The sequence below is a fragment of the Ptiloglossa arizonensis genome, chromosome 7 (assembly GCF_051014685.1).
Source record: "Ptiloglossa arizonensis isolate GNS036 chromosome 7, iyPtiAriz1_principal, whole genome shotgun sequence".
Taxonomy (NCBI): domain Eukaryota; kingdom Metazoa; phylum Arthropoda; class Insecta; order Hymenoptera; family Colletidae; genus Ptiloglossa; species Ptiloglossa arizonensis.
The window spans coordinates 22,711,985-22,734,528 of NC_135054.1; the positions used below are offsets into that span (position 1 = coordinate 22,711,985).

The 22,544-nt window shown below is 49.3% G+C and overlaps 1 protein-coding gene across 4 annotated transcripts in view; it reads left to right on the top strand.

Moving 5' to 3' along the window:
* Positions 1-22,544, top strand: part of Dop2r (dopamine D2-like receptor) — a 155,187-nt gene that overhangs the window by 119,457 nt on the left and 13,186 nt on the right. The window lies entirely within an intron of this gene.

Consider the following 22,544-nt stretch of genomic DNA (forward strand, 5'->3'; position numbering starts at 1 on the left):
TCATCGAAAGTTTCGTGGAACCTCCGGTACGCTGTTTCTCTTGTTCGTAATTGCAACGAAGAAACTTACGTACGTAATTGAAGAATTCTCTTCGTTGAAAATACATTTTAAAGAAACCTTAAAGGATCTTGTTCGAAGGTAGCGCGGAATCGTTGGTTTCTCCGGAAAGAACAACTATACCGTGTATCCTTCTGTCTAATAGGTCGTATGTTTCTTCTTGGGTGAAACTCGAGAGAAACCCGATCGGGATTTTCGTAAGAGTCACGGAAAACCCCGGAGGCGGTGGAAAACGGGAGAAATGGATAAAGTTTACTTTGGGTATTGTACTCCTCTAATGATGCTTCGAAAGATAAATGAAATTTGATGATTTCTTTGTTTCCGAATGAATTGGATTACGTTCATTCTTCGGTGGATTATTTTCAACGTTAAAATTGGATACTCTGGGGAACACGGAGGAAAGTATCGTCGAACCGTACGCACGATAAGCGTCGTTGTGAAGCACTACCGCGCTCAAAGGGCGCGTTTATACGCAACAATACGAAGGGACACGCACGGGAAACATAAAACCGAGAACACTTCAACGCGTGATATACGTTTATCGCGTATGTATGCATTTGGGTACGCAAAGCGAAACCGATGTGGAAAATAACACGTGTCCCGCGTATTGTTCGCAGCGTTTTATCGAAACACTTGTCACGCGTTTATGACCCCTCGATCGGCCGAAGTTTCGAGCCTCGCGATTCAGAAAAGCTCTATCGCCGGTGCCGGTGTTTCGCACACACGCCTGCACGTCTCTACCCTTGTGTCGCGGTAACGTTGCACCGAAACCGCTCGTTCCATTACTCGTCGCTGCAACGCAACCACCTTTAACGAAAATATAAAGTTCTTTATCGAGAATCGAGGAACGCGCTGACGAGCGAAATCGAGGGAACAAAATGAAAAAGATCGGTGGGTAACGAGTCGTTTGCTCCGTGTACATACCTTCGAATCGAACGTCCATTCGAGATGCTCGAGGCACGGCTTAATCACTCGGTCGCGAGTCGATCGGATATACCGTGTATCGTCGTGCAATCGGCGTTACCGCGAAAAAGAAAACGTTGACATCGGGAACGAGATACCTGCGAAAACATTTCCGCCGGAAATTCGATACGAATGTACACGCTCGGCGATTTCCGGGCAAACGAAGTTTGTGGTAAATCATGTGTACACGAAATAAAACTACGAGCGGATACGTTGCGAACCGGTGCCGCGAGCTTCGTAATAACCATCGCGTTGGTTCAATTAACGTTCACCGCGAACTCCTTCCGTATACGCGAATTCAAGAATCCGCAATAACGCGAAATATTCGCGTATAATTTCTAGGAAGAGTCTCGACCTTGCCGTACACCAGACTGCTCGATTATACCCGTTCGATCCATCTCTGGTACGCTCTATTTCCGACGGAGGAAGCGAGACTACTTTTCTTGCTCGAATAAAATCCCGCGACGAATGAATTATCCAGGACGATCGAGCCCGGGAGCACGAGGAAGGAACGGTATCCGTCTTTTTGCTCGCTTTACGCCTCGGTTCACGAGAAGACAGGAAGAATCTCTGGCGATGTTTCTCCTTTTCGTCGTCGCTGGCCGTGACGCTCGCTAACGAAATAAAATTTCAAGCATTAAACCGTGGCGAGTTTCGCGCGTCTCGACCTCCGCGTCGAGCTCGCTAGATTATGCGAATATATACGTGCACCGGTGGTTAAAAAGACCATCGGTAAATCCGACAAATTTTTCAAAACACGGAACAAACTGCTCCACAAAGCTTCTAATTTTCGACGAGCCGCGTCGCGTAAAAGTATCGTACTGTTCTCTAAAAAGATTCGAAAATATCCGCAACGGTAATATCGGCACAGGGTGGATTTATTACACGGAGAGGTGGGGTGAATCTGGCCGAACGATTGACAAAAATCTAACGAAACAACGAAAAGGGAATGCTCTCCGAACGAGAGAGCCACGGTTTGGTAATATTTGCGCAAGTACTCGCGTATAAATGAACCGCATCGCGAGCGTCGGGTTGGCGACCACTGTGGAGGATTAATCGGAATATTTGCCCTCGTTACATCACGGTTAAAACGGGGTGCGAACGAGGAAAGCGACGAGGAACTCTTCCACAAAGCTAATAGGTGTGACTTTCTTTCGCGCCAACAACCCCTCCAATAAATTGCTAAACGCAAGGGCGAGCGCGAGACGAACCGGAAGCGTGGTGGACCAGCACGCCGGTGTCGTCCCTTGCGACTGTATTTTCCATCGACGTGTCGGCTACGTTGGGTATCATGTCGGCCGCTTAAACGGGTAACGGCGTCCCTATTAATTCTCGTATCGAGCGGCTGCAGTACTCGAAGCGATTCACCCATCGTAATTCAATGACACGCGGAGTAGGGGGGCTGCGGGAACGGGGGAGAACGCGCTCGCGCTCGCTCGCGCGCAACCGATACGAAGCCCGTTGGTAAAATTGATTTGGAATTGATATAATCACCAAAGTTAAGCCGACAGAGGGAGCGAGCCAGCTAGATAGACGTATCGATAGACATGGCGATGAAACGGATGGACGGGTGTGGGCAAGGAACGGATGGTACGACGGAGGGACGTAATCTGCCCCAGAGAACGAGAGAGGACGATAGAAACCACTGTCTTCGTCCGTGAAGTTATACGCGAGATACGATAAGGAGGTGCGAGGAGCTCTCGCTGGGAGATGGCCGGAGAAAGCACTCGAAGACTCAATCGTGGATAGGGATTGTGGAAGCGAGTCGAACGGTGTGGCTGAAGGGAGGTTAGAGAGCCTGGTATTACGGCTAGAGATGGCATCGAGCCGAGAATTAGTTCCTTGTGTAATCGTACCGAGTATATTTCGAATCTCCGTATCGAGCGGTGGAAAACGAAACGGATTTCGTACGTACGTAGTCGACAGGGAGGAATAGAAGGGGACGGTTTTTGCGATATCGTTTTCGAGATATCAACCAACTCGGAACTTTCCGAACAAACGTACGACGAATTTGCGAGTAATTTTCCTCGCGTAGCATCTGGTAGTTAGGGTTGTCGCGCGGTTTGTACCAAGAACGATAAATCTTCGCTCGGAAGTTCCACTCGCGCGCGGCCGCTCACACCCATCTCTATTCTCAGACTCTCGTACGGCAATGATCGATCAAAGAGAGTCGAACGTCGCGTCACGGCTTCTCGATCGCGTCTCTCGTTGGTTAATTGCTTTCTAGCCTTTCCCTAGTGGTTTCGTCCTCGAGTTTCACGGGCTACAGACGTTCCAAAGACGTAACCTATCATTGTTTTCTCCGTTATCTTTGTCTTTCCGCCATCGCTTAAACAACTATCCTAGAATACCCGTCCAACTTGTAACAAATCGAGCTCGGGTTTCTACGGTTTCGCTACACGGGGAAGACGAGTTGAAATTTCCATCGGTATGGAAACTCTGCCGGATGTGATCTTCGAAAGCGATTTATTCGAACGTTTCGGAGGAACTTTGCCCGGTGCAGAAGCAGAGAAATACTTTCGGAAAGTTTATCGAAGGAATCCTGGAAGGACCGTAGCCTTAACGGTGTTAATTTTCGGCGAATTGTTGCGTCGCGTGATCAATTGCGCTCGTAAAATACACGCAATGACAACTTTGTTGTTCGAAATAATAGTTCGGACGAACCTTTCCAACGACGAGACTCCGATTGATTTTTCGGAATATTAAAACATTTTTTGCTCTTTTTACTCTCCGTTTTAAAAACGTTGCAATGTTTTAGGTCAGCGACGTCCAGTTTGTCACCTCCGACCGGTACTCCCCCCACTTGATATTTTTGCGACTGGGTAGCAGAGGTGCCGGGTTTCCGTTTGATCGAAGTTGCCGTAGGTTTGACAACTCCGGGATTTTCCCAATTTTTGCACTCGTAGCCGAGCGCAGCCAACGGTGAAATTTTTTCGAGGCTGTAAGGGGTCACCGAACACGAGCATTCGCGAATTCGGTCCGGTGAAAACCGTCACGGTCCCGAAGAGAGTGTCGCGACCCTTTGCCCGCGACACTTTTATTACAAGGGTCGACCGTTGTTCGCGGAGAAAATGTCCGATAAACGGATGTTCCCCGAACTAATTTTTCCGCCGGACCTTCGAAACGAATATATTCGAGTTTTCCCCGACTCTCCGAGAAAATCCGACAGCCGTTACATCGATCACCAAACGATCAACGAAACGGAGCATCGATCCGGAACAAAGCGCAAGGAGTCGCGAGCCGTATCGGGTCGGACGATTCACCGAGCCTTCGTAAGTCCGGAGATTAAACAAATCTAAGATTAATCTCCCTTTCCTCCTGCCGTCGGAACGAATTCGAGGATGATTCCGACAGAGACGGGAGAAAAGATAGCTTCCCGTTCGTTGCTCGTCGAATAAAAATGAAAAGTCGAGAGACCGAAATATTTTTCACTTCGAACGAACGAACGAACGTCGCGAGTGTATCGCTGTACGGTGTTTTCGATTCGTCGTTCGTTATTCGAACGAAATTCGGTCCCTGTCCCTCGGCTTGAAACACGCCGGAGGAAAAACTTTCGAAACGGAACGTTTCATCCGTGAAAGCATTCCACCTCCGCGCGTTCGTTTAACTCGTCGGTGTCACTTTAAAACGGGGAACGGATCCGTCGACGCCTACGTCGAGGGAATAAAAATTCTTAGAAGCGTTCTGCAGATATTACCGAAGTAATCGAGCGTCGGGCGATCACCTGTGGGGCCAGCGAGCCCCTTCGAATTCCAAGGCGACATTAAAAAGCCATTAACCCGGGCTAATGGAAGCTTCTGTGTCCAGCTAGGTTTTAATCGACGACTCGTGGAACCGAGTTAACCTCTTGTCGCGCGAGATGACTTCTCGAGATTAAAGTCAGCTTTTCGTCGCGATGATAAAGGTTCCTTCGTGCGTAAGAACGACGCGAACTGTTCTCCACTTTACGTGCAATCGATTCTGGCGCGCTCAAGTATCGCGGAGGAGTCCATTTCGTCGATTTAACGCGTCCCCGAAGAAAGGTTCCACTCGAGTCGCGGGAAGATCCTCGTGCTTCGACGAATTTACATTTCCTCGAAAAAATGCACGCGAGGGTTTCCGAAAATCGCACGGAACGAGCGTCGAAACGAAAGAAATCGAAAGAGGCGTATCGCGCGAATCCTTTCGAACCGAGAGCCTGCGGGAGTCGATCTCGAGAAGGACACCAGAGGTGTTTCCCCGTAGAAAATTTTCGACAGAGGCCAAGAGGGAGGAAAGAACCGTAGCGACGATGTTCCATGCCCGAGCGTGAATATCGATTCCATTCCGAGACTATTACACGGCCGTGTGAGCAAAATTGTCGCGAGCACCGTGCGAATATTGAAATAATCGCGTTCCGTGTAAACGCGACCAGAACTTGCCCCTCGCAATTCATTTTCTTACAGAGGAACTCTTCTTTATTTTTATCGAGAACGGCTCGAACACGCTCGACGAGTTCCCATTGAAATCGAGATATCGTTAATTTGAAATTCGATGTATCGAACGCGACGCGTAGTTTCCGTTCTTCGAAACGTCGAGGAGCTACGAGGATCGAACGTAATTCCTTTCGGCGTTTTCCGATCCAATTCAACGGAGGTTACGGAAATAATTTCGCAACGGGGAAATAATCACTCGTAGTCGGACAATGACGTTTCTTCCTGTCCGGCTCGGAATACGCGACACGGTCTCTCGTAATATCTGTTCCAGTGATTTTATCGCGGATGACACCGGCCGCGCGAGATATTGCTTTCTTCGTCGCGGCAGTATCGCTCAACTCCGATAGGTTTCTTACGCGTTGCAACCACGGACTGCATCTCGCAAGATTCATCCGTGTTTCGCACCGCGCGCGATTCGCAACAACCCGAAGAGAGTAAATCGCCGAGAATGAAGTCGCGTGTAACCGTACGCAGTCGTACGATGGAAATAAAAACGGATAAAACGTTGAAACGCAGCTTCGCGATAAGCACGCGTTCTGCTGCGTGCAAAGCTTCGCGGAAATATTGGATTACAATTCAGGTCAGAAGTTCTCTGGGATTTCTCGCGCGAAAGATCCGCTCGAACCATTTTCCTCCCTTTCGCGTTCTCACCTCGGAACTTATTCATTCGTGCGATTTTTTTTCCTGCAGACATTTCATTCGTGACTCTTAAAAGCGGACTTCCCTTACTTCCGAGGTCAACCGGATTATAATAATGGAACTTTTCCAAGCTCGTCGAACTTTTTTCTTGGAAAGTGCTCGCGATTCGTGCTTCCGCGACGAAGACACCGAATAATGCAGCTCGCGATCATCTTTATGGAACGGTCTGCGTCGTTTTTCTGTTTATTCGTTTATTTTATTCACCGAGTGTACCGGTCGTTTATATACATTGTACATCGCAAGTACGGCAGATGGAGAGACAAGCTTTCTTCCCTCTTTACCCGGTTCGTGGGAAAAATCTACCGAGTGATTATGGTTTTGCGCAACGATGCTAATTAGAAAGGCGTCTCGTCCGTGGAACGAAAGACATTGTTCTCTTTCGTTGAAACGGTAGTAGTTGCGAGCAAGATCACGGTCGGACGATCACCGGTTGTCGATGTTTGGAGGCGGGTCGGTGATCGTCGCGGAAGAAGCTCCGCAGTCGATGAACAAACAAACGTTTGTTAATCCCTGTTGTCGCGCGAACGGAAGTACCGGTGTAGTCGAAGTAATTCGGCGAGCAGAAGCTCGAGAGGACACCGCGTCGGCCGTGCGAGCGAGTGGACCGGTAGGGTCAGGACTGTTTCGCGTTTCGGACACGTAGTTACGACTTAGTCGGGGATCAGATTAAATTTACCTAGCCATCTAACGCGGCAGGATGGTGTCCGCGAGGAGAGGGCCGGGGAACAGCCGTGAAGGAACTTGCCGGAACGTCCGGGTTAACTTGCCATAAATTCAGATGGTCACGAAGTCCGTCCCGACGGCTACCTTGAAGCGAGCTGTATTATGGCACACCGCGAAAATTTGTATCGCTGGAAGCGAGGTTCCTTGGCGCGGGAGCTAGCCTATAAATTCATGTCAAATGGGGAGATACGCAAACAATTCCTCTGTCCTATAGCTTTCCCACCTTGGTATAATTAGACCGAAGTAGTTTTAGTAGCGAAAGATTTAGGAGGGTAACGCGAACCTGCTCGGGAACCTCTAAGCGGACTAGTCCTTCTTCCTGTACTACCTCGTACCTCAACAATTAGGCCGTAGTAATTTTAGACGCGAAACATTTAGGAGGGTAAAATCCACCTGCTTAGGAACCTCTAAACGAACGATTTCTGCTTCCCTTTTCGCCTCGTCTTTCAACGATCGGGCTACAATAATTTCAAAAACGAAACATTTGGAAAACCTGTGCGCGTAGAATTTTTTTTCTCTCGTACCTTTTTATCTTTCAGCCCGTAGGAAGATTTATAATAGAAACGGTGAAACGACCACGCTAAAAGACAGTAATTAAATTAGCTCCGAAATTGGTAGATATTTTGAATCTACGGGATCCACGGTCGATCCAATTAATAACGGAAAATAAGGGCGCACGGCAGAGCAAGGAATCTCAATTAAAATCGGTTAACAAATTTGAAACGGGAATAATTAATTGTGGAATGCGCACTCGCACATAGACACGCAACGAAACAAATGCCGTAAAACTTCACAGCGCATTAAACAGAAAAGCAGTTTATACACGTTTGATAGGTTTAATAACGAATCCGGAAACGAGGCGGGCTACAAATCGTTTCGCCCGTTGCTGCGCCGATTGCCGATAATAATTATAAATGGTCTCGTCTAACCCCAAAGCTAATTTGCCCATTAACGACGATAATCGGATATTAATGGAGATACGATATAAATACAGTGCCGTGCGGAACGCTGTAATCGTGTTCGAAGTTTGAAAGGCATCGTGCCAGCTTTTATCGAGGCTGGTCGGTTGCATCGAAACTTGCGTTCCCCGAATAGCGAGCGGCTGAAATCGTTTGAAATTCGATCGCTCGTTTCCGGTTGTCTCGCGGTAAAGAACACGAGTTCGTGGAAGCCGGCTAGATCAAAATATACGGAGCTCCGGTCGATTAAATATCGCAACAAAGAGCCATGTAAGAACAAAGCGATTCGTGTATTTTAATGCCGGTAGATAACCAGCGTTAAGCGCGGGCTAAGTATACCGGCAAAAACCTTCGTCAATTCGGCGGACAGCTTGACGGATATTGTGGTTTAGGTTCGCCCTATCTCGAGACGCTACGTATCCTCGCGTACACGCCCCGATGAATAATTCTTGGGTTTTCCAGTTTTCGCTCCTCGGCGTTATTAATACGTTATCGCTCGAAAATTGGGAAAGTTTTGAGGAATTCGGGGCTTTCGAGAGAGAGCGATCCGTAATCTTCCTCGGGAACAATGACAGGAGATGCTCGTTACCGGATCCCGTGAGAAGGAACTTGGAAGTTCGATCGGGCGGTGGAACGTCCGACGAAAAGCGAGAGTCGTTCTCGCGTCGTCCGCGCAAAAAGTGGAACGCTCCGGAGCCGGGTTCGCGTTCCATAAGTTCGTGCCCGCAAACTTTGACACTTACCCGCGCTAATTATTCAAACGAACTCGGCCCGATCGTTCGAGCCTTTACGATGGATCGTAATGGCTCGTTCCGTCGACCGCGCGAACGTCACCGTCAGCTGGAACGGAACGACATTGCCGGTAAACTCGCCGGGGCTGCGCGTTCATCGGCCGCGAGCTACCGTTTCCCTCGTAACTGATTTTTCCGCGGATCGAACCACCGCGAAACTCTCGATAATCGTCCGCGCGGAGAACGATTATCGCGGAGAAACTCCGAGAAACTTTCGATTACCATCCCTTTAATTTCTGCTAATGCTCGGGGAACAACTCGGGGAAGTTCCAGCGTGATTTTGCGAGCCCCGAGTCGAACCTTCCCAGAAGTTTCCCTCGAAAGGGCGAGAAAAATTTTAATTAAATACCAGCCACTGCCACTGTCCAATTATCGATAATCTTCGAGACGGTTGTAAACATCGCGTGAACGCCGAAAGATCTCGGTTCGCGATTTCATTCTCGATAAAATGGTGCGCGAGGTACGGTGGTGTCGTAACTTTCGAGCACAATTTATTTACCTTCCACTGCCTATAATTATCAATCGTGGCCGCCCACGAATCGTAAACAGCTCCCGTCTGCTCGAGAGTCTCGGTTCTTCGTGTCGCGTTACGTAGCGTACGTAACGACGTAAAATCGGGAAACAGGGTAAGGATATGCTCTCTAAATTCGCGAGCACTGTTCGTAGATCCTGTTAGCAACTCTCGAGACCGGTCGACGGTGGAGTTGGTCCCTGTCGAAAACCGAAACGAGTACCGGGCGAGGCGTCGAGTTCGTTTCGTATCTGGGCCAGATTGGACGCGCAGAATTCCGTGGTCCGTTGTGCTCGTCCGTTCGAGGACACACGGGTTAGCCTAGGGGCGTTAAATTTTTGCGGTTTCGCGCGAACATGCGCCGACAGGAGTCACTAGGTCGAGGAAGAACACACTGGAACGCGCCGCGGGGAAAGCGAGCAAGTTTCGACCACGGTAAGCACCCACGGTGAATAGGAATTACCGAACTTCTATCCGGCCGAGTCTCGGTGATCCGGCTAACGATGGAGTTCACAGGGACGTTACCGTGCTCGCTTGTTGTTCCACGGTTCCGTTCCCCCGCGAAACCAAACACCTTCGGGATAGTAGCACTCGAATCTCGATGTTCGGTCATTATTCGAGCAAGGATACACAGCGAGGAGATCGTTGGTTATTCCGCCGAATTTCGAACTGTAAACGCAACAACGGCCGCGCCTCTCTCTCTTTCTCTTTCTCTTTCTCTCTCTCTTTGGCCGATTCGCGCGGACGAGTTCGAAGTTTCGTCGATTAATGAACGGAAGTTTGTAACGCAAGAAGCAACGGGGTCGGTAACGCCCACGCCCCCTGCGTTCCCCAATTAACATAGTTCTCGATACCTGGATCGTTAACTCGATGTTCTTTCCGTCGTCTCGATCCAACGTTACTGCCGCGCTGGCGGCGCATTCGATTTCCCGTGGGAGTGGTAATAATATTATAATACACGCTAGTATTACCGGCTCAACTACTCGAACCGAGTATCGATTGCCAAGAATCGGATTACGGTAAAATAAAATACCGCGAGGAACAGAGGAAAATAAAGTATTTATCTTCTCTTGGATTTTTTTCTGTCCTACTCTTGTTGCATTGTTCTCGAGGCACGGTTAACAAGAGCGTACAGCTGTACAAAGCTTCGGTATAAACGTTCGCGATATAAAAATCGCAAGAAGAAGAGTACGAGATACAACGTCACGCAACAACGGGGAAAAAGAGAAACGGGGAGGGATGGTGATAAGAAGAGCGTAATAAAGAATTAACCGGATGAAATTCGTTGGAAACTCTCCGTGTTCTAGGAACATGCCGAGCACGGACGAGCGCAGCGGTGCCTGTGTCCGAAATCTGGCCGATGTTGCGTTGCGCGTACACCGCGTTTCGCCAGGGGAAAGAAAAAAAGAAAAAAAAAACAGGCCGTTAACAATGTGCAAAATCGAGGTCCTAACGACCTCTTTGTCGAAAAGTTTCGAACAAACGGGGAGAAACGAATCCCTCCGCGCCCCCTTACGGAACCGAGTCATTAAGGGTGGCTCGCGAGGAAAAAGTTTACCGAAAGGCGACAAGACGAATGAAAGAACGGAAGCCCGTAGTAAAAGTTCGACCGAGATATTGGATTCAACTCGCCCCCCACCCCTGCCTCTCCATTGCCAACGCCTAACGTCGAATTCCCTGTACCGAGTTTAATTTACGGCTATAGGTTGATCCTTCGCGCTCCGAGGAACTTGACGCGGATTTTAATTAAGTTTATACTTTTTCACGGGGTTCCGTTTAAAGTTCGGCTCTGTTCGCTGGACGGTTCGCGCGACGAGCGAACGGACCCTCGAGAATCGGACATCGAAAGAAATCTCCGCGTTCTTTCGCGAATTTCTTCTCGAAACGGGGAGACATTTAGCGCGCATCGAACGAAAGAAGAGGATCGGTGAATAAACACCGTAGTCGCGACGATCCAAGGAGCGCAAACGCGTAAAATTACCGTGTGCTTTCGGGGGAGACGCGCGCGGATATATCGGCCACGATATTAACAAGACAATGCCGTGTGCCGCACGCCGGTGTTTATCATGCGAGACACGCTGCAATGAACACGATCTCGGATCCCATAATCTCCGATTGTCGCGACGGCCATTGTTTGAATTATGCATGATCTCTAACGAAACGGGATTTGCGAAATGTTTCCATGGCGGAGCATTGACGGGGCGTTTGTAAATTTTTCAATCGAAATGCCCAGTTGGCCGTTTCACCAATAGACAAAAGTTTACCGCACCGTTTCCTAATTACCGTTCCAAACCACTGCGACGCAAGGATAATATCCGAAAACGACGCGCGGAACAACGACCCCGCGCGGTGCTTTTGTTCGAAACAAGTCGATCTCCCGGCGGATACACCGAGAGAAAAAGCGATACGACTTTTTGTTCGCGAGAAGGACAAACGATCCACAATCATGGAGATTCCAACTTTACCAATCGCGCTCGAAAGAGAGAGAGAGAGAGACAGAGAGAGGGACTGCAACCTGGCTCGGTAACTTTGTTAAAGCACTTTAATCATGGAACTTCCCGGGTATTTACTTTCTGTTATACCGGAGCTATTTCATTAAATCGGTCTCGGCGCGCAACTCTGCGACCGGTTCGACGGCGATACTTTCATCGAGACAATATCGTCTTGACGCGTTTCTGATTTCTACACCGTTCGGAATGCAAAAGTGCAACGTCGATTAGAAGATCCGCGATTCGCGCGCTCCTCGAAATTCAATTTTTGTTCGAATACCCGTGTTTCCATCGGTACTCCGCGGTATTCGTGCGCAGCGTGCGGGCTGATACTCTTAGAGAACCCACGAACGACGATTCATTTTTCCATGTATATTCAAATTTCGACTAGTTTGTGCGACGACTTTTACGCTAAGCCTCGAACACTGATCCGAGCCAAGAGTAAACTTTCTCGCAACTGCTGGACCGGTCTAAGTCCTCCGTACACGTTCACGATGATTCCGAGTCAAACCTCCCGATAGGAGTAGCTTCCAGGGAGTAGATAATTCGCCGTGATCGATGCGGCGATAAGCGAAAGCCTCCAGACGGTGAACGCTACGGCGTAAAACGTATATCTGTATCTGGAAAGACGACTCCTGGATTAAGGGGGACGTGGTATCGGGTGTAAGAAGAACGTAGACGGTATGGAACAATTTTTTGGCTTCGAAGACCAACCGAAACGTTCGATCTAATACGATTTGTAATTTCTGTCGGGCGACGTATTTCCAGTTTCTCCGGATCGATCTCGAGTTAAGGGGAATATGGTACAGCGAGCAAGGGGAATGTGGACCGTGCCGTGTCAGACTCGCGAAGGCCGACTAAAACGTCCGACACGGTACGATCCGCGATTCCTTCCATGAGCGATCTTCCTGTCTCTCGTCTGTAGAACCCCCGTTCGAAAATATTAGGACACTCGTCGAAAGCGAATCTAAAATTGTGAGAAACTTATCGAAACATTCTCTGGGCTATTCCGACGTGAAAATACGTATCGTTGATTATCGTAGCAAATGAGCGTCAAAATTGATACGCGCGTACACGATACACATTCGAGCAACGTTGTCGCATCGACGATCTCCTACGTACGGCTTTATGTTTACAAATGACCGTGTTCCTTTTGTGTACGTCGAATGTGTACCGTGTGTACGCAAATAAATCCCAGCGCTACTTGTTGCTGCCTACTTGATCCGATGGAACGACGAGTCGCGTTTGTAATCGACGGTTAAAAGAATCGTTACGCCGCGTAGGTAAAATAGTTACCGTTCGATTAATCGTATCGCGATCGATTAGATATTTCATCGCGCGCGCGCGCGTGCAGCCTCGGCGCCAGAAAAATGGATGGCTCGGTTCGGATACGGCGAGCGTGTAAAAAAAAGAAATCGGTATTCCGACAGGAGTGAATAAAAAACTACACGATCGATATAAATGAAACCGGCGACGAGTTAATATTCACTGGTGTAACGCGAACGCGTTCGAATGGCCGGCTCGCGCGCGTATAATTCACGAAATCCGTTGCTCGGAATCGACGAGCGAGAAAAACCATTCGAAAGATCGATCCTCGTGCGATTTTGAAGCGTCCCGGAGCGTCGACATTTACGTATGCATTCAAGTTGCACCTTTGTCGATCGAACAGCAGCACGGGACTCGTCGATTTCCTCGTAAAAAAAAAATCCAGTTTTTCTTTTCGCGGACAACTTCCCACCGATTCGGGAACCACGGTGAACGAAAAACATTGCCGGTCTAAATTCCAGCCTCCCATTGTTCGCGTCTCGTTTTTCGCGGAGTCGAAATTCCGATTTCCGTGGACGTAGGCGCGCGCGCGCGCGGGGCAAAAATTAATTGCATTTTAAATTCAAGATAGAACGAGACAAACGAGGATGTACACAAATAAGTAATTTACCCATCGGGGCACCCAATTTTACGCGTTCGCGGGCATTGCGCGGCTCTAACCCGTCCGTAATTTATTTACCTACGAAACGAATTCGATGTTCGGGAAGAGATGTATTCTCGGGGACAATTATATTTTAATCGCGAATGGAAGTTCGATCCACGCCCGGTATCGATCTCGTCGTCCCGCGTAAAAAAAAAAACGTCGGCCACTGTTTTTCCCGAAAATTTTCACGGCTTCGTTTTTCAAAGGACCATCGGTGCAGAAATGTTCGCAGCTGCTCTACGAACGTATGAAACAGAGTGGTTCGTTAAAATTCGAGGATTCCGGTCTACTCTCGGAATTAATATACGAGAGAGACGCGGGAAGCGACGTTTTCCATTATTTCGCGTTCCAAGTGCCGGCGACGAGGAAAATCAAGGACGAGAAGAAACCACCGTGGAACAACGAAGAAAATTCTGTGTACGTTTCGCGGATCGTTGAAACGTTCCGTCCGATGTTGCCGGGACCTCGGTTACGGGCCGAGTTGATCGTAGCTCGGATGGGTGCAAATGGATTTCGATGAAAATTAACAGCAGCATTGTCGATCGAACTCTCGATACCCGGTGCTCGAGAATGTCGAGTGTGTTGCCGTGTCCTTGATGTCCTGTGCAACCTGCGCGACCGAAACGCCGGCGTATATACGAACGACGTACATACATCTGCATTATACACGACGATCGAGTAGATTACGCGGCGTGCATTAAAGCGAACGCGAACGAGACGCAACTTCCGAGAGCGGTGCCAAGTAGTTTTTGCCTCGATCGAAGTTTCCACGATGGACCTACGGGAGCACCGATTTTGAGTAGACCCTGAATATCGATCGAGTCGAATTAATGGAATCGTCGAAATACCGGGGACAATTGCTAATTAATCCTCCGGGCATTGATATTCGAGCGAAACGACGTTGCCGTGTCCCAGACATCCTGGACGTCGTGAGGCTCTATTGTCCGGTATGTCGATTCCGAGCTATTATTCTCTTCCGCGACTTCGTGGACGATTAATGGAACCGGCGACACGTGGAAATAAATTTAACCGCGACCCGATCCTTGGATCGCGGCTTCGAAGAATCGCGAGCAAGATAAAATTGGCAACGGGAGCACGTCGGGGAACGGGGGATTAGAAATATTTTCCATCCCGTTCCCGAGGGCGAGATCCGAACTCGTACGACCCTCCGGACGAACGGTCACGGTAAATGAAATAAACGATCGTGCGAGTTGACGAAGTTTTGAGAACCCTCCTCGTGGCCCTGGCGACCCTAAATTATCCGCACGCGTACGTGTACGGACGTAGTCCATAATTCAATGCGGCGGCTAAAACTAAAGAGCGGAAACGGACCAACGGGAGGAGTCGAGAGAAGGATTGATAGCGGGCGCTGTTCCTCCAGACTGTTTCCCTTAACATCTTCCCACGGCAAGGTCGCTGGAATAATTTAAGGTCGACTTGTCCCGCACCCTCCGCTTCTAATTATAGCACTCCGTGCAGTGGCTATAAATGCCGCGATTATGTACATATCGTGCGGAGGCTTACGTCGACCGGAAGTGTCGCTTTACCTTGGCCTTTTCACGGATCCCTCTCAGGGTTTCGTCGTCCGTAGGCCCGTTTAATTCCGGCCAAAGGACCACCATCGTGCCCGCTCGCTTTGCCGGATCAGTCTCGTAAATTCGAACTCCTGGAAACCAGGACCACGCCCCTCGCGCGTAACTTCGATTCCGCGAGACGTTTCGAGGCGAGGATCGCCGCGTTCCTTTGCCGAGGAATTTCGAGGGTCCTGGTTCCCGTTCGGGGAACGAGTCGGCACCTGATCGATAACCAGTGATCTCGCACCGGTACGCAAAGCCAGCTCCGCGGCGTGCTTTTCGAGCTGGTCGCGCGCGTTCGTCTCTTATTAACGAGGACGCCGTAGGCAGTCGATCGCCTCGTTCGTTATTTGTACGGTTATTCACGATTGATTATCCCGCGCGAGCAGGAAATAGCTCCTCCAACGGCGAAGCGCGCGGCTATTTCGAAAGCGCGTCGATGTGAATCCCCTCCTGACGAGGGAGAGACGCGTTACCGAGCAACGCGCAACAGAGTTATGGCTCATTTAACCCGCTGCCGCTGGGGAGCCGAGGGGCTACGGATGCGAGGGTACCGCGGGTTAAAATAAAGCACCGGCTGGAAGATGCAAGAACCCGAGAGTTCCTTCTCCCGTTCACCCGGGTGGGGGAAAAACCATGGGCTTGCGTCCTTCCACGGGAATTTCTTCGCCTCCCGCGAATTATTAATGCCAGTTATATCCGTAATACGCCGAGCGTAAAGCAAATCCGAGAGGACCCGGAACACCGTGCCCCTGCGCAACCCGGTCAACGTGTGTACCGCCACTCGCTCTAAAGTCTTACACCCGTGAACGTAATTTTCAACCTTAATTAATTCCCCGGGATTTCTGCGGAACACCCGTGCGGCCGACGCCGCCCTCGGGTCGAAATTAGTTGGCTATTTTAGACAACGCGCAAATCAAAACTCGAGCGTTCGCCCACCAATTACCCCACGGGTGTTTCGGAGCAATCGCTACTCTCGACTCGGGACACGGAGTTTCTTCCGTTTGTTGTCTATTCGGGACTGAACCTTTACCAGAGCCTCGAACAGCGCCTACAGTGTTTCGAAGCGGCGCGTTCGGTCCGTTCCGAGAAATTTTATATCGTTCGGAACCGCGTAAACTTTATCTTGCGACAAAACCGATCTCGTTGGCCGAAGAGAGACCTCTGAATATTTGACAAATCATCGATCCGTTTCGTCGAGACGCGAACAATATTAACGATCTTGAAAACCCTTGGAAGAAGAAGTTTTCTCGCGAGGGTATTCCGTCTTCGAAATCGTTCGAGTTGCGCCAAGGACATTTTTCGCGTCGTTGAAAATAAAGCCGAGACACTTTGTACGAGCAAAAGGAAGCGACATCTGCTTTTTCGAACAAATTTACGGATTTGTGTGTTTGGCATCTCGGCTAGCTACGGTCTCGGGTACCTGCCAACAGGGATTCGGGCAACGAGGCGTTAAGACGCGAAAGGATCACCGAGGCCAAAGTATTAGAAGTTGTCGCATAGAGTACACGGTGTTCCATGCGACGCGGTATTAATCTACGCTCAGCGGCTTAAAGGGGATTTTGCCCTGACGGCTGAAACGCGTTGTAACAAATTTTGCATATTTCGCGTTCTGAGCAATAAGGACGACAGCGCCGCGCATACCGGATAACAAGGCTGTGCTCAAAGCAGATACGGAGGGCTGCGACTGGCGTCAGACGCACGCGCGTACCTCTTAAATTACTTCGTCCCAAATACTTCATTGGCGTTTGGCCGAGGCTCAGCTTCGGACAAAGACGCATTACAACGGTGCTTACCCGTATTCAGACCGTGTTAGGATTTAGACGGTAGCGAACTCGTAATTAACGGCGCGTCATCGTAAATCTACGAGATCAACTCGTTCCGCTCGAAATCTCTGTTCGGAGCTGGCTCGTTGAAACGCGCGACGCGTCGGACGACGATTCCAAACGCTTCGAACGCCCTTCGAAGGCGGTGTATCTTCTGGGAAATCGTCCACCGTTTCGAGAATGCTTCTCTTCGAGCTCTCGGCGTTTCTAATTGGCGGAAGAGTCGCAGCTGGCAAGAACGGAATCGAGAATGGTACGAAATTGGGTGTAGAGGAAACGTAGAAACTGTGGAGAGTCGTGAGGGCAATCTAGATACGCGAAAAGAAAAGTCGAGTAAAAATAATAGCGCCTAAGGAAATTCTAACGCGAGAAATTTCGGTCCGAGGAAATTCCGGCCCGAGAAAATTCTAACCGAAGAAAAATCTAGCGTAAAAGTATCCTACATGGAGAAAATTCTACCGTGAAAATATTCTAGCGTAAAAGGATTCTACCGAGAGGGAAGTAGAAGGTTTCGAGGTGATCGAATCACCCCGTGACGTGTGATTCGATCACCGATATATCGATATGTCGATATTGGCATACTCCAAATTCGATGTATCGGTCAGAAAATTAGACGAAAGAAGAGTTGGTAAATTATTGATCAAGTTGTCGCATAGCGCAGTCATTTGCCTTTCAAACAAGCGCGAGAACAATAATGTGAGGTGATTTTTAACGCAGTTATAACCATTTAACGAGGCGCTAGCTTTCCCAGTTCTCGCCTTTCCTTCGTTACTCGAGATCAAGTAGAATTGCCCCGTATATGGTCAGACAAGTACTATTAGCCCGTCTATGACCAGACAAGTAGTGTGATCCCGTCTATGACCAGACCAGTAGTATAGTGCCGCATGTGGCCAGACAGGTAGCACACCCCGTACATGTCCAGACAAGTAGTATACCCCCGTCCGTGACCAGACAAGTAGTATTGTCCCCGTCCGTGGCCAGCCAAGTAGTATTGTCCCTGTCCGCGGTCAGACGAGTAGTATGTCCCCGTCCGTTGCCAGACAAGTAGTATGTCTCCGTCCGTGGCCAGACGAGTAGTATTGTCCCCGGCCGTGGCCAGCCAAGTAGTATTGTCCCCGTCAGTAGTCAGACGGGTAGTATTGCCCGTCTATGGTCAGACAAGTAGTATGACCCCGTTACGGGACAAGGACCGTAGAACCTTCTACTCTGGCGCAGTGCCGATTCCACTAGATATTTCAAGCGGTCTTGACTGCGACTTGGAGGGTTCGACCAACCCCTTCCGTCCGAGCGAACGCGCGAGTCAAATCCAACGTCGACATTAGTTTGTAATTGTGCCGGCGATAAAACGATTTCCGGTTTGCGTAATTGTTTTGCGCCTCGACACCGGTGCGTTCAGTCTTTCTCGAATCAGCGGGCAGAACGTAAGATCGAGCAATGGGACTTCCATCGGCCGGTACGTTTACTCGGGCCTTTGAAGAGGTTTTCTTTGACCCCGGACCGGCGAGCAAAAAATTTCATCTTTTCCGCTATATTCGCTGTACGTTGGATAATTTTTAAATAGCGAAGCGCTCGACTCGCCTCGCCTCGCCTCTCGTGTCCGTGGAATTCCTCTGAAAAGCTCGGGCCAACAAGAACAAACTTTATTTCCGTGATTCCACCGGGATCTTCTTGCCTCATTGTGCCCGGTGCGTTCTTTGAATTGAAATTGTCGTTCCGATACGTCTGGATTCTTCTCCCGAGACTCCTTTGAGAGTCGACGGTGACAGCGTTTTTAACGTTTAACGACATCTAGGGGAACAGAGGGGACTAAGGAGTACGGTCAAAGCGGTCCATCGAAAAGAGAGGAAAAAACGCGCGGCCATTGAACGCAATAACGACAAACGCGAAGGTTCGTTCGGGTTTTCTTTCTTCCACGATGATTACGGTGTCCCTTGTCCCTCTGTCGGAGAGAAATGCACTTCCGTCTGAAGTGCGTAGCCGTCCGAAATTCATTGTAGGTCATAATTCAAGGAACATACAGTTCGTATTCCATTACCGGCCCAACTCGTCGGAAACTGCCGTAAGATTTTAATAACGAAATCCCCCAGCAAACACGTTACAACGATACGGGATAATAATCGCAGAAGTTTCGCGCGCGATGCTAACGGACTAATTACAAACTTACTTTTCGCTAATTGCCGGCGTTCCGCGACCGTTTGTTTCCCACGAATGTATCGTCGCTCAAGGCCGAGGAAATTGCCCGCGAAGAATGTGTAAATTTCGCAGTCGGTCAGTCATGCATACGTGGCCGCGCGGACAGAAAATCTTTCTCTCTTTTCCGTTTCAAGCGTTCATTATTTTTCTCGTTGTTTCTTTTTCGTCGCCGCAGCAATGCTCACGCGCCGGGAAATAAGTAGAAAAACACCGACCGCGGTATTAAATCTCCATCCTCAACGCGGGTTCGCGACATTTTCGCTACGTACCGAGGCTCAACGATGCCCGAAAAATACCGTAAAAGTACGGTTTCAAATGCGACCATTCCGGCCACGAAAGCGAAAAATCCGGCGGAGTAGTCTTATTGGTAAAAAAAAGAAAAAATATATATAGAGAGGGAGAGAGTCGCGCGTGTTCGAGGACTGCGAATACTTTTGAAATTGTGAAATAATAACGACGCGTAACGAGCGATTTACAGAAATCGCTTTTAAGCATCTTTTCGGTGCTCGTCGTTTTAAACCGTGATGTTAATATTTTACAACGAACGGTGAATAAATACTCCGTTACCCGAAAGAAGCATTAGTTACGAAATTATTTATCCGCGATCGTCGCTGTGCCGCGCAATGATTCCCATTTTCCACGTAAAAGAATAACAATTGCAGGAGAATTGAAAAGAAGCGTTATTAAATGGATACATTCGGAATGGAATTGAAAGCGTTGTTTCATTGTAAGCACAAAAAACAATTGTATTCGACTCTTTGCGTCATCGTTTTGTCGTTCACGCGTTCTCCCATTGTGGCACGGGATTTATTCCACGGCGAATTATACCATTGTCCCGAAATCGCCGGAAAATATCGATAAATCGTTGGTAACGAACAAGTGTCGTTCCGTGCTCGGTACTTTGCATTTATTTTAAATCGAAAAATAAAATAATTCCGATTCTTTCGTAAGAGCTACGAAGCCGTAGAAAAGGGCACGCGAGAGAAACAAGGGACTGCCGAAAACGATAACGCGCACAGTGCGGTCTTTATTTGCGACCGAGTAATCCCGGATTTGAATCTCGAAACAATTCCTCGCCCATTGTTTTCTTCCCGTAAATCTTATCGCGTCTCTTGTACGAACCATAGGTCCACTCACGGCTGTGTTCGAGAAGACAAATTCGAAAGGACGGTGCAGAGAAGGAAAGAGCAGGCTGACCGCTACGTCCGACGCAGGACGAAAGGTCCGTGACCTGTCCGAACAGCACCGAGAAGCTGGAATTTGTCCAGCGATGTTTTTTTTCCAGTGGCGGATGTCGGGCGCGTGGCTGTTTTCCGAAAAGCAATGCGATCGTTCGTTACCGTCGCTCGCGTGACATTCGTAAACGCAACGCGCGTATCTCACTCAGCGTATGTTCAAGGGGAGAAGGAGTAAACAATGTATCGTGCGCGCGTCGTATATTTCATTGACGTTATGGCGTCATAAAATACCGATAGACCGGTTCGCGTTTCTACGTACGCGAAGTAACCGTATCGCATCTGGATCGATATACACACCGATGGTCGTAGCCGCCGGGAGAGGAGTGTAACGCGACTTAATACTATTCGCTAATGCGCTCTACGAGCAATCAGAGTGCACGGTGCAGAAAGTGATCGATCGCAACGGAATTGAGCAGATTTGCGATTTATACCGTGGTTCCCCCTTGCGAGCGACCATGCGTACGAAACGGTTCGTCCATCGTCGTTCGATTCGAGCGTGTGCGTGAGTCGACTCTCGGATATCGTAACGGCGAACAACGAAAAAGAACGTTACCAGAAGGATATCGGGCACCGCTTCGGAGAAAAAGAGAATTTTCTCGAAAAATGAATCACGAGCTCGCGTTCACTTTCGCGTCGAATACGATGTTTCGCGCGCGCGCTAAATTAATCTCGTAGAACGAAGCACGACATCGCGGAGCGCGACGATAACGGTTTATCGTTGTTTAACGTAAACAGAATTCGAGGGAACGGATATCGAGGGCATTCGCGAACGACGAAACGGGTTAAGTACTTACTTTTTGATAGCGAGCTCAACGTTCCGGTTTGCACCGGCGCCATTACGAAACACCCTGCACGTCCGCGAGGCAACATTTGCGTCCTGAATTTCGTATGCAATGAAATACGAACGCTCTAAAGAGCCGCCGCGGGCACAAAGGGAGTTGCCTACCAGCGACGGTGGTTCGGTTACGGTACTTTCGACGATTCGCGATTCGAATACCGAACGATTCGATTGAATCGAGAATAGCTGCGGTAGCTAGGAACACCGCCGAAGAAAATGGGGACCATTTTCGAGAGGTCTAACCGAAACCGGAGACGAGCGCGTACGTGGTCGACGACGAGTAGTAGGCGCGTTTCGGACGAGCCCGAATTTCGCAATCCGGGCACGATTGTTCCGAATAAATCACGGGTTCGCTCGTTCCTGGCACGGTTTTCCAAAGCGCAGGCCCGCGGACCGACCGGCTACGGCTCTCGGGAAAATAAAAAGGCGCACCAAGACGCGGAGGTTTAAAGGGTAGGACAGAAGAAGGAACGAAAGCGGCCGGAATGCAAAGGAGGGGAAGATAAAGCTCGCCTTTTGATTCGAACGAAACGCCCTTTGATTCGCGGAGCTGGCTCTCGGAATACCTTTTTCCCGAGCGACAACGATCCTCGAGGACACTCGTGGACCGTTTCGGGCCGGAGATACGGACGAAAATAAGTAATCAAGAAGCGGAAGGGCTGGGACATTGCGCAGTTGGAATATTTTCATTGTGCGTCTTTGCCGCGCGCACCGGGCACAGTGTATTGTCGTTGTCGAGCGTCCGTTACGCTCGACGGCTCGCAAGACGCTCGGCAACGGGTTCGTTTTACTCCTTTTCGGATATACTGTCTCCGTTTGCGAACCCAGAACAGCCGTATTGAACACGAATCACGCTTGCGCGAACGAACTTTAGCCAAAGTCGAGCCGTTCGTTGCAACTACGGAGACCGTGCAATCGGAGGAACTTTTTAAATTCTATTAGTGGTGTCGTGGATGTCTTTCGCGAGGGTGAACAGCGATGGATGATTCTCGATACGGTTCATCGTTCGTTAGTCCTCTCGTGGAACGAACCGATCGTACTAAAAAGAAAGAAATCCAAGGGGGAAGAGTTATTTAGGATGTCGGTGGATAAAAAATCCGGCACTGGTCGAGAGCCGAATGGGAATATCGTCTACACCGGGGGGAATCCTAGCAACGAAGAGGAAGATAGGAAAACGGGGGTCTGGAATTTAGAAGTACGAAGAACCGTGATATAAATAGATAAGTGCACGCAGGACGAGAGTCGAGCGGAGCGATACGA